Below are 19,231 nucleotides of genomic sequence, written 5' to 3'. Positions count from 1 at the left end.
TTACATGCCTTTTCATGGTCCTCATATTTTTCAGGCCTTTTCATGCCAGTCGTATTTTTCAGACCTTTCCGTGCTGTTCATATTCTTCACACCTTTTCAGACTCTTCCTATTTTTCAGACCTTTTCATGCACCCCGTATTTTGCAGAACTTTTTATGCTCCTCGTATTTTTCATACCTTTTCATGCTCCTCGTATTTTTCACACCTTTTCAGGCTCTTCATATTTTTCAGACCTTTCATTCACCTCATATATTTGAGAACTTTTTATGCTCCTCGTATTTTCCACACCTTTTCATGCTCCTCATATTTTTCAGGCCTTTTCATGATCCTCATATTTTTTCAGGCCTTTTCATGCTCCTCGTATTTTTCACATCTTTTCATACTCCTCGTATATTTCACACCTTTTCATGCTCCTCGTATTTTTCAGACCTTTTTATGCTCCTCCTATTTCTAGACCTTTTCATGCTCCTCATATTTTTCACACCTTTTCATGCTCCTCGTATTTTTCAGACCTTTTTCTGCTCTTCATATTTTTCACACCTTTTCATGCTCTTCATATTTTTCACACCTTTTCATGCTCTTCATATTTTTCACACCTTATCAGGCTCCTCCTATTTTTCAGACCTGTTTATGCACCTCATGTTTTGCAGAACTTTTTATGCTCCTCATGTTTTTCATACCTTTTCATGCTCCTCTTATTTTCCACACCATTTCATGCTCCTCGTTTTTTTCACACCTTTTCATGCTCCTCGTTTTTTTCAGACCTTTTTATGCTCCTCCTTTTTCTAGACCTTTTCCTTCTCCTCGTATTTTTCACACCTTTTCATGCTCCTCGTATTTTTCAGGCCTTTTCATGATCCTCATATTTTTTCAGGCCTTTTCATGCTCCTCGTATTTTTCACATCTTTTCATACTCCTCGTATATTTCACACCTTTTCATGCTCCTCGTATTTTTCAGACCTTTTTATGCTCCTCCTATTTCTAGACCTTTTCGTGCTCCTCATATTTTTCACACCTTTTCATGCTCCTCGTATTTTTCAGACCTTTTTCTGCTCTTCATATTTTTCACACCTTTTCATGCTCTTCATATTTTTCACACCTTTTCATGCTCTTCATATTTTTCACACCTTATCAGGCTCCTCCTATTTTTCAGACCTGTTTATGCACCTCATGTTTTGCAGAACTTTTTATGCTCCTCATGTTTTTCATACCTTTTCATGCTCCTCTTATTTTCCACACCATTTCATGCTCCTCGTATTTTTCACACCTTTTCATGCTCCTCGTATTTTTCAGACCTTTTTATGCTCCTCCTTTTTCTAGACCTTTTCCTTCTCCTCGTATTTTTCACACCTTTTCATGCTCCTCGTATTTTTCAGACCTTTTTATATTCTTCATATTTTTCAGAGCTTTTCATGCTCCTCATATTTTTCAGACCTTTTCATGATCTTCACATTTTTCAGACCTTTTCATGCTCTTGTATTTCTCAGTCTTTTTCAGGCTCCTCGTATTTTTGAGACCTTTTCATGCTCCTCCTATTTTCAAACTTTTTCTAGCTCCTCGTATTTTTCACACCTTTTCATGTTCCTCGTATTTTTCACATCTTTTTATGCTTCTCATATTTTTCACAACTTTTCATGCTCCTCGTATTTTTCACACCTTTTCATGCTCCTCGTATTTTTCACACACTTTCAGTCTCTTCATATTTTTCAGACCTTTTCATGCACCTAGTATTTTTCAGAACTTTTTAAGCTCCTCGTATTTTTCAAACCTCCCATGATCCTCGTATTTTTTCGGCCTTAACATGCTCCTCGTATTTTTCACACCTTTTCATTCTCCTCATATTTTTCACACCTTTTCATACTCCTCGTATTTCCCACACCTTTTCATGCTCCTCGTATTTTTCACACCTTTTTATGCTCCTCCTATTTTAAGACCTTTCTTTGCTCCTCGTATTTTTCACACCTTTTCATGCTCCTCGTATTTTTCAGACCTATTCATACTCTTCATATTTTTCACATTTTTTCATGCTCTTTATATTTTTTACACCTTTTCATGCTCTTCATATTTTTCACACCTTTTCAGGCTCTTCATATTTTTCAGACCTTTCCATGCAGCTCGTATTTTGCAGAACTTTTTATGCTCCTCATGTTTTTCATACCTTTTCATGCTCCTCGTATTTTCCACACCTTTTCATGCTCCTCTTATTTTTCAGGCCTTTTCATGCTCCTCATATTTTTCAGGCCTTTTCATGCTCCTCGTATTTTTCACACCTTTTCATGCTCCTCGCATTTTCACACCTTTTCATGCTCCCCGTATTTTTCAGACCTATTCATGCTACTCCTAATTTTCACACCTTTTCATTTTCCTCGTATTTTTCACACCTTTTCATGCTCCTCGTATTTTTCAGGCCTTTTCATGCTCCTCATATATTTCAGGCCTTTCATACTCCTCGTATTTCTCACACCATTTCAGGCTCTTCATATTTTTCAGACCTTTTCATGTACCTCATATTTCTCAGAACTATTTTTGCTCCTCGTATTTTTTAGATCTTTTCATGCTCCTCCTATTTTTCACACCTTTTTGGGCTCTTCGTATTTTTCGCACCTTTTCATGCTCCTCGTATTTTTCTGATTTTTCATGATCCTCGTATTTCTCAGACCTTTTCATGCTCCTCGTATTTCTCAGAGCTTTTCATGCCCCTCCTATTTTTCACAGCTTTTCATGCTCCTCGTGTTTTTCGCACCTTCATGCTTCGCGTGTTTTTCACCTTTTCTTGCTCCTGCTATTTTTCACACCTTTTTGGGCTCTTCGTATTTTTCAGAGCTTTTCATGTTCCTCGTATTTTTCAGACCTTTTCATGCTCTTCATGTTTTTCAGACCTTTTCATGCTCCTGTATTTCTCAGACTTTTTCATGCCCCTCCTATTTCTTAGACCTTTTCATGCTCCTCGTTTTTCCCAGACCTTTTCATGCTCCTCGTATTTTTCACACCTTTTCATGCTCCTCGTATTTTTCAGACCTTTTCATGCCCCTTGTATTTTTCACACTTAGTCATGCTCCTCGTAGTCTTCATACCTTTTCATGCTCCTCGTATTTTTCACACTTTTTCGTGCTCCTACTATTTTTCAGACCTTTTCATGCACCTCATATTTTTCAGAACTTTTTACGCTCCTCATATTTCTCAGACATTTTCATGCTCCTCGTATTTCTCAGAGCTTTTCATGCTCCTCGTATTTTTCACAGTTTTTCATGCTCCTCGTGTTTTTCACACCTTTTCATGCTCCTCGTATTTTTCACACCTTTTCATACTCCTCGTATTTCTCATACCTTTTCTCGCTCCTCGTATTTTTCACACCTTTTCATGCTCCTTGTATTTTTCAGACCTTTTCATGCTCTTCATATTTTTCACACTTTTTCATGCTCCTCGTATTTTTCAGACCTTTTCAGGCTCTTCATATTTTTCAGACCTTCTCATGCACCTCATATTTTTCAGAACTTTTTTTTACCTCGTATTTTTCACACCTTTTCATGCTTCTCGTATTTCTCAGACCTTTTCATGATCCTCATATTTTTCACCCCTTTTCATGCTCCTCGTATTTTTCACACCTTTTCGTGCTTCTCCTATTTTCCACACCTTTTTGTGCTCTTCATATTTTCAGACCTTTTCATGCTCCTCATATTTTTCAGATTTTTTCATGCTCCTCGCATTTCTCCGATCTTTTCATGCTCCTCGTATTTCTCCGACCTTTTAATGCTCCTCATATTTCTCAGACATATTCATGCTCCTTGTATTTCTCAGACTTTTCATGCTCCTCGTATTTTTCACACCTTCTCATGCTCCTCGTATTTTTCACACCTTTTCATTCTCCTCGTATTTTTCCAGCTTTTCATGCTCCTCGTATTTTTCACACCTTTTCAGGCTCTTCATATTTTTCAGACCTTTTCATGCACCTCATATTTTTCAGAACTTTTTATGCTCCTCGTATTTTTCACAACTTTTCATGCTTCTTGTATTTCTCAGACCTTGTCATGCTCCTCGTATTTTTCACACCTTTTCATGCTTCTTGTATTTCTCAGACCTTTTCATGCTCCTCGTATTTTTCACACTTTTTCATGCTGTTCATATTTTTCACACCTTTTCATGCTCCTCATATTTTTTACACCTTTTCATGCTCCACGTGTTTTTCACACCCTTTCATCCTCCTCGTATTTTTCAGGCCTTTTCATGCTCGGCGTATTTTTCAGATTTTTTCTTGTTCTTCATATTTTACACACTTTTTCATGCTCCTCGTATTTTTCAGACCTTTTTGGGCTCTTCATATTTTTCAGACCTTTTCATGCTCCTGTATTTCTCAGACTTTTTGATGCTCCTCGTATTTTTGATACCTTTCCATGCTCTTCATATTTTTCAAACTTTTTCTAGCTCTCGTATTTTTCACACCTTTTCAAGCTCTTCATATTTTTCAGACCTTTTCATGCACCTCGTATTTTTCAGAATTTTTTAAGCTCCTCGCATTTTTCAAACCTCTCATGATCCTCGTATTTTTTCGGCCTTTTTATGCTCCTGGTATTTTTCACACCATTTCATGCTCCTCGTATTTTTCACACCTTTTCATGCTCCTCGTATTTTTCACACCTTTTCATACTCCTCGTATTTTTTAGACCTTTTTATGCTCCTCCTATTTCTAGACCTTTTCATGCTCCTCCTATTTTTCACACCTTTTCATGCTTCCCGTATTTTTCACACCTTTTCATGCTCCTCGTATTTTTCAGACCTTTTTATGCTCCTCCTATTTCTAGACCTTTTCATGGTCCTCGTATTTTTCACACCTTTTCATGCTCCTCGTATTTTTCAGAGATTTTCGTGCTCTTCATATTTTTCACAACTTTTCATGCTCTTATATTTTTCAGACCTTTTCATGCTCTTCATATTTTTCAAACCTTTTCAGGCTCTTCATATTTTTCAGACTTTTTCATGTACCTCCTATTTTCCAGGCTTTTTCATGCTCCTCGTATTTTTCACACCTTTTCATGCTCTCCGTATTTTTCACACCTTTTCATGCTCCTCGTATTTTTCAGACATTTTTATGCTCCTCCTATTTCTAGACCTTTTCATGCTCCTCCTGTTTTTCACACCTTTTCATTCTCCCCATATTTTTCACACCTTTTCATGCTCCTCGTATTTTTCAGACCTTTTTATGCTCCTCCTATTTCTAGACCTTTTCATGCTCCTCGTATTTTTCAGACCTTTTCGTGCTCTTCATATTTTTCACACCATTTCATGCTCTTATATTTTTCAGACCTTTTCATGCTCTTCATATTTTTCACACCTTTTCAGGCTCTTCATATTTTTCAGACCTTTTCATGCACCTCGTATTTTGCAGAACTTTTTATGCTCCTCATGTTTTTCATACCTTTTCATGCTCCTCGTATTTTCCAGAACTTTTCATGCTCCTCATATTTTTCAGGCCTTTTCATGCTCCTCATATTTTTCAGGCCTTTTCATGCTCCTCGTATTTTTCACACCTTTTCATTCTCCCCGTATTTTTCACACCTTTTCATGCTCCTCCTATTTTCTGACTTTTTCATGATCCTCTTATTTCTCAGACCTCTTCAAGCTCCTCGTATTTCTCAGTCCTTTTCATGTTCCTCGCGTTTTTCCCACCTTTTCTTGCTCCGTGTATTTCTCACACCTTTTCATGCTCCTTGTATTTTTCACTCATTTTCATTCTTCTCGTGTTTTTCCAGCTTTTCATGCTCCTCGTATTTTCAGACCTTTTCAGGCTCTTCATATTTTTCAGGCCTTCTCATGCACCTCATATTTTTCAGAACTTTTTTTCTCCTCGTATTTTTCACACCTTTTCATGCTTCTCGTATTTCTCAGACCTTTTCATGCTCCTCATATTTTTCAGATTTTTTCATGCTCCTCGCATTTCTCCGAACTTTTCATGCTCCTCGTATTTCTCCGACCTTTTAATGCTCCTCATATTTCTCAGCCATATTCATGCTCCTTGTATTTCTCAGACTTTTCATGTTCCTCGTATTTTTCACACCTTCTCATGCACCTCCTAGTCTTCAGACCTTTTCATGCTCCTCGTATTTTTCAGGCCATTTCATGCTCCTCGTATTTTTCACAACTTTTTATGCACCTCGTTTTTTTCAGACCTTTTCACGCGCTTTGTATTTTTCACACCTAGTTATGCTCCTCGTAGTCTTCATACCTTTTCATGCTCCTCGTATTTTTCACAACTTTTTATGCACCTCGTTTTTTTCAGACCTTTTCATGCGCTTTGTATTTTTCACACCTAGTTATGCTCCTCGTAGTCTTCATACCTTTTCATGCTCCTCGTATTTTTCACACTTTTTCATGCTCCTCCTATACTTCAGACCTTTTTATGCACCTCATATTTTTCAGAACTTTTTATGCTCCTCATATTTCTCAGAGCTTTTCATGCTCCTCGTATTTTTCACAGCTTTTCATGCTCCTTGTGTTTTTCACACCTTTTCATGCTCCTCGTATTTTTCACACCTTTTCATACTCCTCGTATTTCTCACACCTTTTCTTGCTCCTCGTATTTTTCACACCTTTTCATGCTCCTTGTATTTTTCAGACCTTTTCGTGCTTTTCATATTTTTCACACTTTTTCATGCTCTTCACATTTTTCACACCTTTTCATGCTCTTCATATTTTTCACACCTTTTCAGGCTCTTCATATTTTTCAGACCTTTTCATGCACCTCGTATTTTGCAGAACTTTTTATGCTGCTTATGTTTTTCATACCTTTTCATGCTCCTCGTATTTTACACACCTTTTCATGCTCCTCTTATTTTTCAGGCCTTTTCATGCTCCTCATATTTTCAGGCCTTTTCATGCTCCTCGTATTTTTCACAACTTTTCATGCTCCTCGCATTTTCACACCTTTTCATGCTCCTCGTATTTTTCGGACCTATTCATGCTACTCCTAATTTTCACACCTTTTCATGCTCCTCGTATTTTTCACACCTATTCATGTTCCTCGTTTTTTTCATACCTTTTCATGCTCCTCGTATTTTTCACACCTTTTCATGCTCCTCGTATTTTTCAGACCTTTTAATGCTCCTCCTATTTCTAGACCTTTTCATGCTCCTCATATTTTTCACACCTTTTCATGCTCCTTGTATTTTTCAAACTTTTTCTAGCTCCTCGTATTTTTCACACCTTTTCATGCTCCTCGTATTTTTCACATCTTTTCATGCTTCTCGTATTTTTCACACCTTTTCATGCTCCTCGTATTTTTCAGACTTTTTCGTGTTCCTCCTATTTTTCACAACTGTTTGGGCTCTTCATATTTTTCAGTCCTTTTCATGCTCTTCATATTTTTCAGACCTTTTCAGGCTCTTCATATTTTTCATAACTTTTCTTGCTCCTGTATTTCTCAGTTTTTTTCATGCCCCTCGAATTTTTCAGACTTTTTCATGCTCCTCCTTTTTTTCAAACTTTTTCTAGCTCCTCGTGTATTTCACACCTTTTCATGCTTCTCGTATTTTTCACCCCTTTTCATGCACCTCTTATTTTTCAGACCTTTTCATGCTTCTTGTGTTTTTCATACCTTTACATGCTCCTCGTATGTTTCAGACTTTTTTATGCTTCTCCTATTTCTAGACCTTTTCGTGCTTCTCACATTTTTCAGACCTTTTCGTGCACTTCATATTTTTCACACCTTTTCGTGCTCTTCATATATTTCAAACCTTTTCATGCTCATCATATTTTTCACAACTTTTCAGGTTCTTCATATTTTTCAGACCTTTTCATGCTCCTCATATTTTTCAGGCCTTTTTATGCTCCTCGTATTTTTCACACCTTTTCATTCTCCTCGTGTTTTTCACACCTTTTCATCCTCCTCGATTTCTCACACCTTTTCATGCTCCTCGTATTTTTGACACATTTTCATGCTCCTCATATTTTTTACACCTTTTCATGCTCCTCATATTTTTCAGACATTTTCATGCTCCTCGGATTTCTCCGATCTTTTCATGCTCCTCGTATTTCTCCGATCTTTTAATGCTCCTCATATTTCTCAGACATATTCATGCTCCTCGTATTTCTCAGACTTTTCATGCTCCTCGTATTTTACACACCTTTTCATTCTCCTCGTATTTTTCACACCTTTTCATGCTCCTCGTATTTTTCACACCTTTTCATGCTCCTCGAATTTTTCACTTCTTTTCATGCTCCTCGTACTTTTCACACCTTTTCGTTCTCCTCCTATTTTTCACACATTTCCGTGCTCTTCATATTTTTCAGAGCTTTTCATGCTCCTCATATTTTTCACACGTTTTCATACTCCTCATATTTTTCAGACCTTTTCATGCTCCTCGTATTTTTCAGACCTTTTCATGCTCCTCGTATTTTTCAGCCTTTTTCAATCTCCTCATATTCTTCAAACCATTTCATGCCCCTCATAATTCTCATACATTTTCATGCTCCTCGTTTTTCTCAGACCTTTTCATGCTCCTCATATTTTTCACACCTTTTCATGCTCCTCGTACTTTTCACACCTTTTCGTTCTCCTCCTATTTTTTCACACATTTTCGTGCTCTTCATATTTTTCAGAGCTTTTCATGCTCCTCATATTTTTCAGACGTTTTCATACTCCTCATATTTTTCAGACCTTTTCATGCTCCTCGTATTTTTCAGACCTTTTCATGCTCCACGTATTTTTCAGCCTTTTTCAATCTCTTCATATTCTTCAAACCTTTTCATGCCCCTCATATTTCTCAGACATTTTCATGCTCCTCGTTTTTCTCAGACCTTTTCATGCTCCCCGTATTTTTCACACCTTTTCATGCTCCTCGTTGTTGACACCTTTTCATGCTCGTATTTTTCACACCTTTTCATGCTCCTTGTATTTTTCAGACCTTTTCGTGCTTTTCATATTTTTCACACTTTTTCATGCTCTTCACATTTTTCACACCTTTTCATGCTCTTCATATTTTTCACACCTTTTCAGGCTCTTCATATTTTTCAGACCTTTTCATGCACCTCGTATTTTGCAGAACTTTTTATGCTGCTTATGTTTTTCATACCTTTTCATGCTCCTCGTATTTTACACACCTTTTCATGCTCCTCTTATTTTTCAGGCCTTTTCATGCTCCTCATATTTTCAGGCCTTTTCATGCTCCTCGTATTTTTCACAACTTTTCATGCTCCTCGCATTTTCACACCTTTTCATGCTCCTCGTATTTTTCGGACCTATTCATGCTACTCCTAATTTTCACACCTTTTCATGCTCCTCGTATTTTTCACACCTATTCATGTTCTTCGTTTTTTTCCGACCTTTTCATGCTCCTCGTATTTTTCACACCTTTTCATGCTCCTCGTATTTTTCAGACCTTTTAATGCTCCTCCTATTTCTAGACCTTTTCATGCTCCTCATATTTTTCACACCTTTTCATGCTCCTTGTATTTTTCAAACTTTTTCTAGCTCCTCGTATTTTTCACACCTTTTCATGCTCCTCGTATTTTTCACATCTTTTCATGCTTCTCGTATTTTTCACACCTTTTCATGCTCCTCGTATTTTTCAGACTTTTTCGTGTTCCTCCTATTTTTCACAACTGTTTGGGCTCTTCATATTTTTCAGTCCTTTTCATGCTCTTCATATTTTTCAGACCTTTTCAGGCTCTTCATATTTTTCATAACTTTTCTTGCTCCTGTATTTCTCAGTTTTTTTCATGCCCCTCGAATTTTTCAGACTTTTTCATGCTCCTCCTTTTTTTCAAACTTTTTCTAGCTCCTCGTGTATTTCACACCTTTTCATGCTTCTCGTATTTTTCACCCCTTTTCATGCACCTCTTATTTTTCAGACCTTTTCATGCTTCTTGTGTTTTTCATACCTTTACATGCTCCTCGTATGTTTCAGACTTTTTTATGCTTCTCCTATTTCTAGACCTTTTCGTGCTCCTCACATTTTTCAGACCTTTTCGTGCACTTCATATTTTTCACACCTTTTCGTGCTCTTCATATATTTCAAACCTTTTCATGCTCATCATATTTTTCACAACTTTTCAGGTTCTTCATATTTTTCAGACCTTTTCATGCTCCTCATATTTTTCAGGCCTTTTTATGCTCCTCGTATTTTTCACACCTTTTCATTCTCCTCGTGTTTTTCACACCTTTTCATCCTCCTCGATTTCTCACACCTTTTCATGCTCCTCGTATTTTTGACACATTTTCATGCTCCTCATATTTTTTACACCTTTTCATGCTCCTCATATTTTTCAGACATTTTCATGCTCCTCGGATTTCTCCGATCTTTTCATGCTCCTCGTATTTCTCCGATCTTTTAATGCTCCTCATATTTCTCAGACATATTCATGCTCCTCGTATTTCTCAGACTTTTCATGCTCCTCGTATTTTACACACCTTTTCATTCTCCTCGTATTTTTCACACCTTTTCATGCTCCTCGTATTTTTCACACCTTTTCATGCTCCTCGAATTTTTCACTTCTTTTCATGCTCCTCGTACTTTTCACACCTTTTCGTTCTCCTCCTATTTTTCACACATTTCCGTGCTCTTCATATTTTTCAGAGCTTTTCATGCTCCTCATATTTTTCACACGTTTTCATACTCCTCATATTTTTCAGACCTTTTCATGCTCCTCGTATTTTTCAGGCCTTTTCATGCTCCTCGTATTTTTCAGACCTTTTCATGCTCCTCGTATTTTTCAGCCTTTTTCAATCTCCTCATATTCTTCAAACCATTTCATGCCCCTCATAATTCTCATACATTTTCATGCTCCTCGTTTTTCTCAGACCTTTTCATGCTCCTCATATTTTTCACACCTTTTCATGCTCCTCGTACTTTTCACACCTTTTCGTTCTCCTCCTATTTTTTCACACATTTTCGTGCTCTTCATATTTTTCAGAGCTTTTCATGCTCCTCATATTTTTCAGACGTTTTCATACTCCTCATATTTTTCAGACCTTTTCATGCTCCTCGTATTTTTCAGACCTTTTCATGCTCCACGTATTTTTCAGCCTTTTTCAATCTCCTCATATTCTTCAAACCTTTTCATGCCCCTCATATTTCTCAGACATTTTCATGCTCCTCGTTTTTCTCAGACCTTTTCATGCTCCCCGTATTTTTCACACCTTTTCATGCTCCTCGTTGTTGACACCTTTTCATGCTCGTATTTTTCACACCTTTTCATGCTCCTCATATTTTTCACACATTTTCATGCAGCTCGTATTTTTCACATTTATTCATTCGCCTCGTAGTTTTCACACCTTTTCATGCTCCCCATATTTTTCACACCTTTTCATGCTCCTCATATTTTCTGACTTTTTCATGATCCTCTTATTTCTCAGACCTCTTCATGCTCCTCGTATTTCTCAGACCTTTTCATGTTCCTCGCGTTTTTCCCACCTTTTCATGCTCCGTGTATTTCTCACACCTTTTCATGCTCCTCGTATTTTTCACACATTTTCATTGTCCTCGTATTTTTCCAGCTTTTCATGCTCCTCGTATTTTTCACACCTTTTCAGGCTCTTCATATTTTTCAGACCTTTTCATGCACCTCATATTTTACAGAACTTTTTATGCTCCTCGTATTTTTCACACCTTTTCATGCTTCTTGTATTTCTCAGACCTTTTCATGCCCCTCGTATTTTTCACACTTTTTCATGCTCCTCGTATTTCTCACACCTTTTCATGGTCCTCGTATTTCTCAGACATTTTCATGCTCCTCATTTTTCTCAGACTTTTCATGCTCCTTGTATTTTTCACACCTTTTCATTCTCCTCGTATTTTTCACACCTACTCATGCTCCTCGTTTTTGACACATTTTCATGCTCCTCCTATTTTTCACACCGTTACATGCTCCTCATATTTTTCACACCTTTTCATTCTCCCCGTATTTTTCACACCTTTTCATGCTCCTCCTATTTTCTGACTTTTTCATGATCCTCTTATTTCTCAGACCTCTTCAAGCTCCTCGTATTTCTCAGTCCTTTTCATGTTCCTCGCGTTTTTCCCACCTTTTCATGCTCCGTGTATTTCTCACACCTTTTCATGCTCCTAGTATTTTTCACACATTTTCATTCTCCTCGTGTTTTTCCAGCTTTTCATGCTCCTCGTATTTTTCAGACCTTTTCAGGCTCTTCATATTTTTCAGACCTTCTCATGCACCTCATATTTTTCAGAACTTTTTTTTACCTCGTATTTTTCACACCTTTTCATGCTTCTCGTATTTCTCAGACCTTTTCATGATCCTCATATTTTTCACCCCTTTTCATGCTCCTCGTATTTTTCACACCTTTTCGTGCTTCTCCTATTTTCCACACCTTTTTGTGCTCTTCATATTTTCAGACTTTTTCATGTTCCTCATATTTTTCAGATTTTTTCATGCTCCTCGCATTTCTCCGATCTTTTCATGCTCCTCGTATTTCTCCGACCTTTTAATGCTCCTCATATTTCTCAGACATATTCATGCTCCTTGTATTTCTCAGACTTTTCATGCTCCTCGTATTTTTCACACCTTCTCATGCTCCTCGTATTTTTCACACCTTTTCATTCTCCTCGTATTTTTCCAGCTTTTCATGCTCCTCGTATTTTTCACACCTTTTCAGGCTCTTCATATTTTTCAGACCTTTTCATGCACCTCATATTTTTCAGAACTTTTTATGCTCCTCGTATTTTTCACAACTTTTCATGCTTCTTGTATTTCTCAGACCTTGTCATGCTCCTCGTATTTTTCACACCTTTTCATGCTTCTTGTATTTCTCAGACCTTGTCATGCTCCTCGTATTTTTCACATTTTTTCATGCTGTTCATATTTTTCACACCTTTTCATGCTTCTCATATTTCTCACACCTTTTCATGCTCCTCGTGTTTTTCACACCTTTTCATGCTCCTCATATTTTTTCCACCTTTTAATGCTCCGCGTGTTTTTCACACCTTTTCATCCTCCTCGTATTTTTCAGGCCTTTTCATGCTCGGCGTATTTTTCAGATTTTTTCGTGTTCTTCATATTTTACACACTTTTTCATGCTCCTCGTATTTTTCAGACCTTTTTGGGCTCTTCATATTTTTCAGACCTTTTCATGCTCCTGTATTTCTCAGACTTTTTGATGCTCCTCGTATTTTTGATACCTTTCCATGCTCTTCATATTTTTCAAACTTTTTCTAGCTCTCGTATTTTTCACACCTTTTCAAGCTCTTCATATTTTTCAGACCTTTTCATGCACCTCGTATTTTTCAGAATTTTTTAAGCTCCTCGCATTTTTCAAACCTCTCATGATCCTCGTATTTTTTCGGCCTTTTTATGCTCCTGGTATTTTTCACACCATTTCATGCTCCTCGTATTTTTCACACCTTTTCATGCTCCTCGTATTTTTCACACCTTTTCATACTCCTCGTATTTTTTAGACCTTTTTATGCTTCTCCTATTTCTAGACCTTTTCATGCTCTTCCTATTTTTCACACCTTTTCATGCTTCCCGTATTTTTCACACCTTTTCATGCTCCTCGTATTTTTCAGACCTTTTTATGCTCCTCCTATTTCTAGACCTTTTCATGCTCCTCGTATTTTTCACACCTTTTCATGGTCCTCGTATTTTTCAGAGATTTTCGTGCTCTTCATATTTTTCACAACTTTTCATGCTCTTATATTTTTCAGACCTTTTCATGCTCTTCATATTTTTCAAACCTTTTCAGGCTCTTCATATTTTTCACACCTTTTCGTGCTCTTCATATTTTTCAGACCTTTTCATGGTCTTCATATTTTTCACACCTTTTCAGGCTCTTCATATTTTTCAGACATTTTCATGTACCTCATATTTTCAGAACTTTTTATGCTCCTCGTATTTTTCAGACCTTTTCATGCTCCTCATATTTTTTAGGCCTTTTCATTCTCCTCCTATTTTTCACACCTTTTCATGATTCTCGTATTTTTCACACCTTTTCATGCACCTCGTATTTTCAGACCTTTTCATGCTTCTTGTATTTTTCACACCTTTACATGCTCCTCGTATTTTTCAGACCTATTTATGCTTCTCCTATTTCTAGACCTTTTCATGCTCCTCGTATTTTTCACACCTTTTTGTGCTCCTCGTATTTTTCAGACCTTTTAGTGCCCCTCACATTTTTCAGACCTTTTCGTGGCACTTCATATTTTTCACACCTTTTCATGCTCCTCGTATTTTTCAGACTTTTTCATGCTCCTCTTATTTTTCAAACTTTTTCTAGCTCCTCGTATTTTTCACACCTTTTCACGCTCCTCGTATTTTTCACACCTTTTCACGCTCCTCGTATTTTTCACACCTTTTCATGCTCTTCATATTTTTCAGACCTTTTCATGCTCCTGTATTTCTCCGACTTTTCATGCTCCTCGTATTTTTCAAACCTTTTCATGCTCCTCGTATTTTTCAAACTTTTTCTAGCTCCTCGTATTTTTCACACCTTTTCATGCTCCTCGTATTTTTCACACATTTTCATGCTCCTCATATTTTTTACACCTTTTCATGCTCCTCATATTTTTCAGACATTTTCATGCTCCTCGGATTTCTCCGATCTTTTCATGCTCCTCGTATTTCTCCGATCTTTTAATGCTCCTCATATTTCTCAGACATATTCATGCTCCTCGTATTTCTCAGACTTTTCATGCTCTTCGTATTTTACAAACCTTTTCATTCTCCTCGTATTTTTCACACCTTTTCATGCTCCTCGTATTTTTCACACCTTTTCATGCTCCTCGAATTTTTCACTTCTTTTCATGCTCCTCGTACTTTTCACACCTTTTCGTTCTCCTCCTATTTTTCACACATTTTCGTGCTCTTCATATTTTTCAGAGCTTTTCATGCTCCTCATATTTTTCACACGTTTTCATACTCCTCATATTTTTCAGACCTTTTCATGCTCCTCGTATTTTTCAGGCCTTTTCATGCTCCTCGTATTTTTCAGACCTTTTCATGCTCCTCGTATTTTTCATCCTTTTTCAATCTCCTCATATTCTTCAAACCATTTCATGCCCCTCATAATTCTCATACATTTTCATGCTCCTCGTTTTTCTCAGACCTTTTCATGCTCCTCATATTTTTCACACCTTTTCATGCTCCTCGTACTTTTCACACCTTTTCGTTCTCCTCCTATTTTTTACACATTTTCGTGCTCTTCATATTTTTCAGAGCTTTTCATGCTCCTCATATTTTTCAGACGTTTTCATACTCCTCATATTTTTCAGACCTTTTCATGCTCCTCGTATTTTTCAGACCTTTTCATGCTCCACGTATTTTTCAGCCTTTTTCAATCTCCTCATATTCTTCAAACCTTTTCATGCCCCTCATATTTCTCAGACATTTTCATGCTCCTCGTTTTTCTCAGACCTTTTCATGCTCCCCGTATTTTTCACACCTTTTCATGCTCCTCGTTGTTGACACCTTTTCATGCTCGTATTTTTCACACCTTTTCATGCTCCTCGTATTTTTCACACCTTTTCATGCTCCTCATATTTTCTGACTTTTTCATGATCCTCTTATTTCTCAGACCTCTTCATGCTCCTCGTATTTCTCAGACCTTTTCATGTTCCTCGCGTTTTTCCCACCTTTTCATGCTCCGTGTATTTCTCACACCTTTTCATGCTCCTCGTATTTTTCACACATTTTCATTGTCCTCGTATTTTTCCAGCTTTTCATGCTCCTCGTATTTTTCACACCTTTTCAGGCTCTTCATATTTTTCAGACCTTTTCATGCACCTCATATTTTACAGAACTTTTTATGCTCCTCGTATTTTTCACACCTTTTCATGCTTCTTGTATTTCTCAGACCTTTTCATGCCCCTCGTATTTTTCACACTTTTTCATGCTCCTCGTATTTCTCACACCTTTTCATGGTCCTCGTATTTCTCAGACATTTTCATGCTCCTCATTTTTCTCAGACCTTTTCATGCTCCTTGTATTTTTCACACCTTTTCATCCTCCTCGTATTTTTCACACCTACTCATGCTCCTCGTTTTTGACACCTTTTCATGCTCCTCCTATTTTTCACACCGTTACATGCTCCTCATATTTTTCACACCTTTTCATGCTCCTCGTATTTTTCAGACCTTTTTATGCTCCTCCTATTTCTAGACCTTTTCATGCTCCTTGTATTTTTCACACCTTTTCATGCTCCTCGTATTTTTCAGACCTTTTCGTGCTCTTCATATTTTTCACACTTTTTCATGCTTTTCATATTTTTTTAGACCGTTTCATGCTCTTCATATTTTTCACACTTTTTCAGGCTCTTCATATTTTTCAGACCTTTTCATGCATCTCGTATTTTGCAGAACTTTTTATGCTCCTCATGTTTTTCATACCTTTTCATGCTCCTCGTATTTTCCACACCTTTTCATGCTCCTCATATTTTTCAGGCCTTTTCATGCTCCTCCTATTTTTCACACGTTTTCATGTTCCCCGTATTTTTCACACCTTTTCATGCTCCTCGTATTTTCTGACTTTTTCATGATCCTCTTATTCCTCAGACCTCTTCATGCACCTCGTATTTTTCAGACCTTTTCATACTCCTCGTATTTTTCACACCTTTTCATTCTCCTCTTTTTTTTCAGACCTTTTTATGCTCCTCCTATTTCTAGAGCTGTTCATGCTCCTCGTATTTTTCACACCTTTTCGTGCTCCTCGTATTTTTCAGACCTTTTCGTTCTCTTCATATTTTTCACACCTTTTCGTGCTCTTCATATTTTTCAGACCTTTTCATGGTCTTCATATTTTTCACACCTTTTCAGGCTCTTCATATTTTTCAGACATTTTCATGTACCTCATATTTTCAGAACTTTTTATGCTCCTCGTATTTTTCAGACCTTTTCATGCTCCTCATATTTTTTAGGCCTTTTCATTCTCCTCCTATTTTTCACACCTTTTCATGATTCTCGTATTTTTCACACCTTTTCATGCACCTCGTATTTTTCAGACCTTTTCATGCTTCTTGTATTTTTCACACCTTTACATGCTCCTCGTATTTTTCAGACCTATTTATGCTTCTCCTATTTCTAGACCTTTTCATGCTCCTCGTATTTTTCACACCTTTTTGTGCTCCTCGTATTTTTCAGACCTTTTAGTGCCCCTCACATTTCTCAGACCTTTTCGTGGCACTTCATATTTTTCACACCTTTTCATGCTCCTCGTATTTTTCAGACTTTTTCATGCTCCTCTTATTTTTCAAACTTTTTCTAGCTCCTCGTATTTATCACACCTTTTCACGCTCCTCGTATTTTTCACACCTTTTCACGCTCCTCGTATTTTTCACACCTTTTCATGCTCTTCATATTTTTCAGACCTTTTCATGCTCCTGTATTTCTCCGACTTTTCATGCTCCTCGTATTTTTCAAACCTTTTCATGCTCCTCGTATTTTTCAAACTTTTTCTAGCTCCACGTATTTTTCACACCTATTCATGCTCCTCGTATTTCTAGACCTTTTCACGCTCCTTGTATTTTTCACATCTTTTCATGCTCCTTGCATTTTCACACCTTTTCATATTCCTCGTATTTTTCAGACCTATTCATGCTACTCCTAATTTTCACACCTTTTCATGCTCCTTGTATTTTTCACACCTATTCATGCTCATCGTATTTTTCAGACCTTTTCATGCTCCTCGTATTTTTCACACCTTTTCATGCTCCTCGTATTTTTCAGACCTTTTTATGCTCCTCCTATTTCTAGACCTTTTCATGCTCCTTGTATTTTTCACACCTTTTCATGCTCCTCGTATTTTTCAGACCTTTTCGTGCTCTTCTTTTTTTTCACACCTTTTCATGCTCTTCATATTTTTCAGACCTTTTCATGCTCTTCATATTTTTCACAACTTTTCAGGCTGTTCATATTTTTCAGACCTTTTCATGCACCTCGTATTTGGCAGAACATTTTATGCTCCTCATGTTTTTCATACCTTTTCATGCTCCTCGTATTTTTCACACCTTTTCGTGCTCCTCCTATTTTCACACCCTTTCAGGCTCTTCATATTTTTCAGACCTTTTCATGCTCCTCATATTTTTTCCACCTTTTAATGCTCCGCGTGTTTTTCACACCTTTTCATCCTCCTCGTATTTTTCAGGCCTTTTCATGCTTGGCGTATTTTTCAGATTTTTTCGTGTTCTTCATATTTTACACACTTTTTCATGCTCCTCGTATTTTTCAGACCTTTTTGGGCTCTTCATATTTTTCAGACCTTTTCATGCTCCTGTATTTCTCAGACTTTTTCATGCTCCTCGTATTTTTGAGACCTTTTCATGCTCTTCGTATTTTTCAAACTTTTTCTAGCTCCTCGTATTTTTCACACCTTTTCACGCTCCTCGTATTTTTCTCACCTTTTCACGCTCCTCGTATTTTTCACACCTTTTCATGCTCTTCATATTTTTCAGACCTTTTCATGCTCCTGTATTTCTCCGACTTTTCATGCTCCTGGTATTTTTCACACCTTTTCATGCTCCTCGTATTTTTCAAACTTTTTCTAGCTCCTCGTATTTTTCACACCTATTCATGCTCCTCGTATTTCTAGACCTTTTCACGCTCCTTGTATTTTTCACATCTTTTCATGCTCCTTGCATTTTCACACCTTTTCATATTCCTCGTATTTTTCAGACCTATTCATGCTACTCCTAATTTTCACACCTTTTCATGCTCCTTGTATTTTTCACACCTATTCATGCTCATCGTATTTTTCAGACCTTTTCATGCTCCTCGTATTTTTCACACCTTTTCATGCTCCTCGTATTTTTCAGACCTTTTTATGCTCCTCCTATTTCTAGACCTTTTCATTCTCCTCGTATTTTTCACACCTTTTCATGCTCCTCGTATTTTTCAGACCTTTTCGTGCTCTTCTTTTTTTTCACACCTTTTCATGCTCTTCATATTTTTCAGACCTTTTCATGCTCTTCATATTTTTCACAACTTTTCAGGCTGTTCATATTTTTCAGACCTTTTCATGCACCTCGTATTTGACAGAACATTTTATGCTCCTCATGTTTTTCATACCTTTTCATGCTCCTCGTATTTTTCACACCTTTTCGTGCTCCTCCTATTTTCACACCCTTTCAGGCTCTTCATATTTTTCAGACCTTTTCATGCTCCTCATATTTTTTCCACCTTTTAATGCTCCGCGTGTTTTTCACACCTTTTCATCCTCCTCGTATTTTTCAGGCCTTTTCATGCTTGGCGTATTTTTCAGATTTTTTCGTGTTCTTCATATTTTACACACTTTTT

The sequence above is a fragment of the Cervus elaphus genome, chromosome X (genome assembly GCF_910594005.1).
Source record: "Cervus elaphus chromosome X, mCerEla1.1, whole genome shotgun sequence".
In the NCBI taxonomy this organism is placed as follows: Eukaryota; Metazoa; Chordata; class Mammalia; order Artiodactyla; family Cervidae; genus Cervus; species Cervus elaphus.
Note: the sequence above shows the minus strand (reverse complement) of the source record.